Source organism: Neopelma chrysocephalum, unplaced genomic scaffold (assembly GCF_003984885.1).
Source record: "Neopelma chrysocephalum unplaced genomic scaffold, ASM398488v2 Primary Assembly neopelma1_42, whole genome shotgun sequence".
NCBI lineage: Eukaryota > Metazoa > Chordata > Aves > Passeriformes > Pipridae > Neopelma > Neopelma chrysocephalum.
Genome location: NW_020897700.1, coordinates 7999252 through 8005618, shown reverse-complemented (window position 1 = coordinate 8005618; position 6367 = coordinate 7999252).

Below are 6367 nucleotides of genomic sequence, written 5' to 3'. Positions count from 1 at the left end.
TTACCAAGTAGTACTTCAGTTTCTTAACTTTTTTCCTCCTCCCTGATATCTGTTTCAAGTGAAAATCCCTCTCATGATTGCTACTCATTTTTCTATTCCTCCTTTGCTAGTGAATCCTGTAATGTGTTTTGATTTGTAGCTGGGAATGAAGAACATATTAGATGTTTTCATTTAAAGAGTTCTTTTGTGTGTAATTTGCATTTTCTCTTTCTTAGAGTATTGACAATTTCAAATAGTCAATCCTGCAATGCACTTCAGTAGAAAATGATTGGAAGTATAAGCATTTCAGCATCAGGTCAAACTCAGATCATAATCAGGCTCTGAGTTCCAGTGTCAAAAAGTTATAATTGTATAATAACTTGTTCACTGTAGAGATTCCTTTCAAGTTCCCATTATTAAGTTATTGATTTATTTCTTAATATGTAGACTTATTTTTTGGGTTTGGGGGTTTTCTTATTTTTATTTTAAGAAACCCAAGTTTGAGGTTGCTTAAGTGTTTGTAAAGTTTGTTCATGTTTCTTTACTATACTGAGATTTGCTTATATGTCCCTATTAACCTAGTTAGATATGTGTAAGAGAAGGATAGGTTTAACCTATCCTCCTAAGTGATTGCTCTTAATTTCAGTGGAAATCGTATGCATATATGAAACTGAGATCTTGCTCAATTTCTTTTTTTTTTCCCCCTGCCTGGTTTAATGGAAGGGTGACTTGCTCTCCAAGGTGCTGTTGCTCTGGAGAGCAATTGTTAGATCCTGTTTTATTGGTGTTTCACAGATTCACCTTTTTTTTTTCTTCTTTTTAGAATTACAGAGGGGAAGAAAAATAAAAGATTTGAAAGGCAATACTGAATTGATGCTTCTGACACAGGGCTGTTTCCTAGTTTCTTTTCAGTGACTGCCTTTAAGAAAGTCCCTTTACCCATTAACACAGTATGTGTACATTTTTTTGGTTTACCTACCTAAAGCACTTCTGTTCTTTCATATTGTACCAAAATGATCAGCTGAGCTGGATTGAAGCCAGAGTCTTTTGTCCACTTAAAAGCATATTCCTTTCAGTAAAAGAAGAGCTATTTTCTTTTCTTCTGCCTGGTTTTAGGGCATCATATCTTCTTTCATAATAGTTGTAGGTATGAAAATAGATTTTTTGTAAATATGTAGCAGTGTGACATTTTTCTTTTCCTTTTTTTTTTTTTGTGTGTGCCATTGAAGCTTCCATATAGGAAAACAAGTATTTATTTTGTTGTACTATAGGATCATTGGTGTTAAACCTTTTTTACCTGCAGATATACATGCTCTGAATTTAACTGCCATGCTATGAATGTATGTATAAAGTAGCTTCCTCAGAATCATAATGGAGTCTTTTGGTTTGTAGTATGACTATCCAAACGTTTGAAGTAGACTTTTGCTCTTTAGGTTGATTTTTTTTTTACTTTTGTGCCAAATATTATCTTTCTATCCAATGCAATGTGAAAGAGTACAACCACTGTTTTCCATCCTCCCTCCTCCCCTGAAAACTGGGGGCAGGGAGGGAAGCTGTGTCAGATTTCTTCATATCATTTAACTTTTTGAGATTTGGGAGCTGCGGTCACAAATTAGGCATTGGAATAGTAGCACAGTGCACAAATCCATCATTGTATATGATGCCCCCTCATTATCTTTGGACAATCTAACTCCTGTGCCCATGGCATGACATTGTTTTCCATGTGGCTAGCAAAAGGCATTCTTCCTAACTCACATCAGATTATTTTTGGTTGTCAGTTTCCTATTTTCTCTCCCAGTATTGCCCTGCCTTGGTGGAAGGAAATGTTGTTTTCCTGACAATTTGGCAGACCAAGAGTTGAAAAAAAATGTTGTAAGGAGCAAATGTTTTAAACCAATTCATCCTTGTATAAACTTAGGGAGTGCTCTGTTTCAGGCTGCAGAATTAGAATAAACCCTGGCACAGGAAGAAACAAAGAATCAAACAAGCAAACCCTCTTCAATGTCTGTATTTTAAGCCATAAACCTCCTGTCTTATTTCAGAACTTAGTCTATAACATAATAAACTATTGGACTAAAAATCTATAACATAATAAAATATTGGTCTAGGCCACTGTTTGGGAAGGTTAGACAGTAACAGCCTAGGATACTAAATGGAGCCTGAAAATCACTTGCACATGTGGAACAACATGTACTGAAACTGGATTTCCAGAGGTGAAAGGTCAGAGCGTTCCAAACTGCACAGCCTGTTTTCTATTTCAAAACTCATGGGTATATGGGAAGTTTTCTTATAATAAACACTACTTATTTTAAAACAGTTTCCCAAAGCAATAAGACTGTTTATGTACAGACTGTAGTTTTTCCTAATCGCATTGTTAGGGAGCAGGAATGGTTAATAATTTGGATCCCAGTGAACTTTTCATTCAGTGAGCTTTTGGTTGGATGCCTGATAAATTAGCAGTACCCTTAGTTTTTCCTGGCAAAGGAGAAATCCTCTCTCCTTTTCCTTGTAAGTGGTATGACAAGCAGCTCTGTTATTCTTCCCTTGCATCTGGCAAAGAAAGGAGAAGTGGGACTCTGGTACTGGATTCCTCTCTCAGGCATTAGAAATTTCCAGGCTGTAAATACATGTGAGGTGGAGAAGGACATTCTTACAACTCCTTCCCACCTGCCTCAGCTTTGAAGCAGTAATTTAGGTCAACTGCCCTCTCATTGATAACATTTGGTTATCATTTTCACATCGCTCTGGTACTTTTCTCTGCTATTTAGGTTCTGAGTAGCAAACTGAACTGATAGGCATTTTCTTAAACTTTTCTGTATGCAGGTCAAGAAGCCAGTAATGTCCTGTTTGTTTGGTTTTTCTTTTGGGGGGGGTTGGTTCGTTTGTTTGTTTTTGTCCCCCCCCCAATTTTTTATCTGTCAAAGGTTCATTTGTTCTGAGAATACTGTAGAAACTGAAGACTTGACTATCACTTTTTTTCAAGAAGCTTCCTACTTGACAAATGGGAAGTAGGTGCCTTAGAGCCCTTTAAAGCCTACTTTAAGGATCTGTTCTAAACTAACAAACCAGTAAGTGGAAAGTAAATATTTCTGAAATGTGCCATTTCAGAACTGTTTCATAAACTTCTAAGCAAATTTCAAAACTTGTTTAATTACAGATGTGCTTGGTTTTCATTTCTGCTTTCATCTTCTCTGTAATTTGTGCATTACGTGTGTGATTTTTTTTTCTTGTTTTCCTTTTAATTTTCAAAAAACCTAAAGGAGCAGTGGAGGACATACATAAAATAATGAATAGTGTTAAAAAAAAAATCTAAAGAATATGTTGAATGGAATGAGATGCTGATCTCATATTAAGGCACTGAAGTACTGTTCACCTTAATTTTGAAAACTCATGTCTATAATCTGTATTTGCAACTCTGTGCAAACTGACATATACATGTATTGACTTTCAGTCTATGTTACTAAGATTCTGATAACTGCACTGGTTTCCTGAAGTGTTGCTTCTGTCATACAATTTCTACTTTGCCAGTTTTACAGGTGATTAGATATTATTGTGAATAGGGACGAAATTTGTTGTCCTTCATTTGGTTGCTTGTGACCCTGATGTAGTGTCAGCTCATATTTTAATTATGGCAAAAAAGGTGTAAAGCACTTCTCAAATTTTGTGCTTTATTGATGCACTTATCTAATTTCACAATTAATTTTATGAGAGTTGAATGTTTTCTGAAAGGATATGTTTTCCTGCTGTGCATGAAAAAAGGTTTTTCCCTTCTGTTCTGGCAGCCTGTAGAAGTTCTGATGGAGAATCTTAAAGGTGACTGAGGAAGGAGTTGTTTTTCTTTTCAGCTCATTCACTCATCAGTGGTCCTGCTCCTTTTAATAGCTACAGTCAAACATCACCTCCAAATTTGGCAAGCTGATGCCTTTTTGAATTTAAAGTTAAAGCCCATTTTGGCACTGGAAATGAAGTAAGCTCATTCCAAAGGAGTAAAGTTGGAATGAAGTTAGCAAGGCTCTGTGCCAGCAGCTAAGTCCAGTATGCTTCATAAATTAATATGCTGGCACTTACATATTTTTTTTAACAATATAAGCTCTCTGATGTGCTTGCCCGAACAAATTACCTGAACAAATTACCTGAACAAATAATGCACAGAAGTTGTTAGATTTCTAAAATCTCTTTCATGATGCATATTATAGAGCAACATTCAGGAAAAGAGTCGAAATATTAGATATGTAATGACATGTACCTACAAGAATGAAAATATACTTCTTCAGATACCCAGCAAAGTCTTATTTTGTATTTCTACAGTAATTAGTCCTATTTCTTGATTTCATCTGTGATTTTATGCACTTAACTATTTAATCTTTAATGCTACATGGAAACTTTAACCTTGTCTTTTCAGGAGAAAAACTTATCATATTTACTAAAGGAATAGTGAAGAGATCAAGTGGGATCAAGACACTTGTTCTTTCTAAATCTTAGAGGTAAAAGGCAGCCATTTACCACTAGATTATTTTCAATGGCTGGTGATAATTCTATGAAATGAGCTTTTCTCTGGTAGTGGCTATGAACAGGCATGAATGTGTGTTCTGACAGCTTATTGCCCCATATACCACTGACAAGCAGATGTTGCTACCTTGCTTTTCGGCCCTGTTAGAAGCAGACGGGAATGCTTTTTGGTGGTTTTAGTAGTTTGTCTGAGATGCTTTGCACCAGCTGGGGTTGTTTCTCCACCCCAGGCATCTTGGGAGGGCAGAGACTGTAGAGCATTAACTATTGTTATGCTTTTCCTGGATGTGTGAGCTGAAAATGGGAGGTGTGCTTTTGTCCGTGTAGGCCAAAATACATGTATGAAAGCTTTTAGTATACCAGTGGTAGCTAACCATACATCTTTTTTTGTGCTGGATTGCATGATCCAAGTCAAGTATTAGCAATGAACAGAAGAGAAGAGGCTACTGACAGTCTTTCTGGAGGAAGTAAGGTGATGAGGATCAGGGAAATGGGCAGTGGAAGTGATGGAGATAACATCAGCTCTTTCGAAGGGGTATGTTATGTTGTAATTCAGAAAATAGCAGTAATTTCAGATACTTAGAAGCTGTTGGCTGACTGTGTTTCAGGTATGACCCACTCACCTTCTGCTGTGTACATCTTGTTTAGACATTGCATTCTTTCTTTTCAGACATGTATTTTGTAATTTCTATTCAAGCATCATTTGTGGGATGTGAATTACTGCATCCACACTATTCAGAGACTAAAGCTGACCCAAAATGCTGTGGTATGTCCCTTCTAAATTAGTTATAATTAACCTTTTTCTACTCTTCAACTAACCAAGATAAAAGGTTACAGGCAAATAAATTACCTATGCTGCTACTGGAGAAGGAGCTGATTCTATCCAGTAGCACTTGATGTGACAAAAATTTCAGAGAATTTTGAAAACCTCAAGATTTTAAGAACAGATCCATAGTATAACTTGTGTGACTAGAGCAACTCATCAGGCAGGAGGTAGTAGCAGTGCTTTTTGAGTAGATTAGCATTTTATTTAATAACTATTGGGTGACAAGAGGAAGCTTGTTCTTGGAGTGGTAGAACTGTCAGCTCAAGATCCTATCTGTAGTGTATCTATGTCCCTCCCCATGGAAATACTTGTATGTATGTTTTCTCCCTTCTTCTAGTTTATTTTTGTTAATTAAAGTTTATCTGGAAAAAGATCTGAATTGAAGTGTCAAGAAAATAATAGTGATTTCTTGGTTAAAAAGAAAATGCATATGCCTGTACGGTTGTGATTTGCACTTTATTCCTGCTCTAAGACTTTAAAACTTTTTTTCCTCTCTTTATTTTTAAATTATTATCTTCTGACTTATTGAGAATGCCTTACATTGTAAATAACAGATAAAGAAGTATGGGAATGCCATAACTATCAACAAAGTACCCTTATGGAAGGGGGAAGAAAGGTGGGAGGCAAAGCTGCTCATCATGTCTGGGGCTTCTTCTGAAGTTTTGCCCAGTTTTCATTCTGAGCAGTTCTTTTTAGTCCATGTCTTTATCCTGGGCTGTAAAATAGAACTCTTTGATAGGGCTCCTTGGATATAAGAGAGCAGAGCAAAGTGCTTATATGCAACTGTACTCCAACAGTGTGAATGCCATTGAGAATGTCTGGTGTTTCCCTTGGGCTTGCTACAGGTTTTTGGAGGTATGTAGGCATCAGAAGACTGTAAGGATTTGGGCTATGGTCCATGGCGGTTCATCCTGTATCACTGTAGTTAACAGGATTTTCCATCAAAAACTGTTTGTGAGCTTGTGTGCATTTGTGTGCATGAGAGAAAGATATCTTTAATAATAAGTACTTACAATTTTTCCATATCAGTTTACTGACTCAAGACCTCTACCT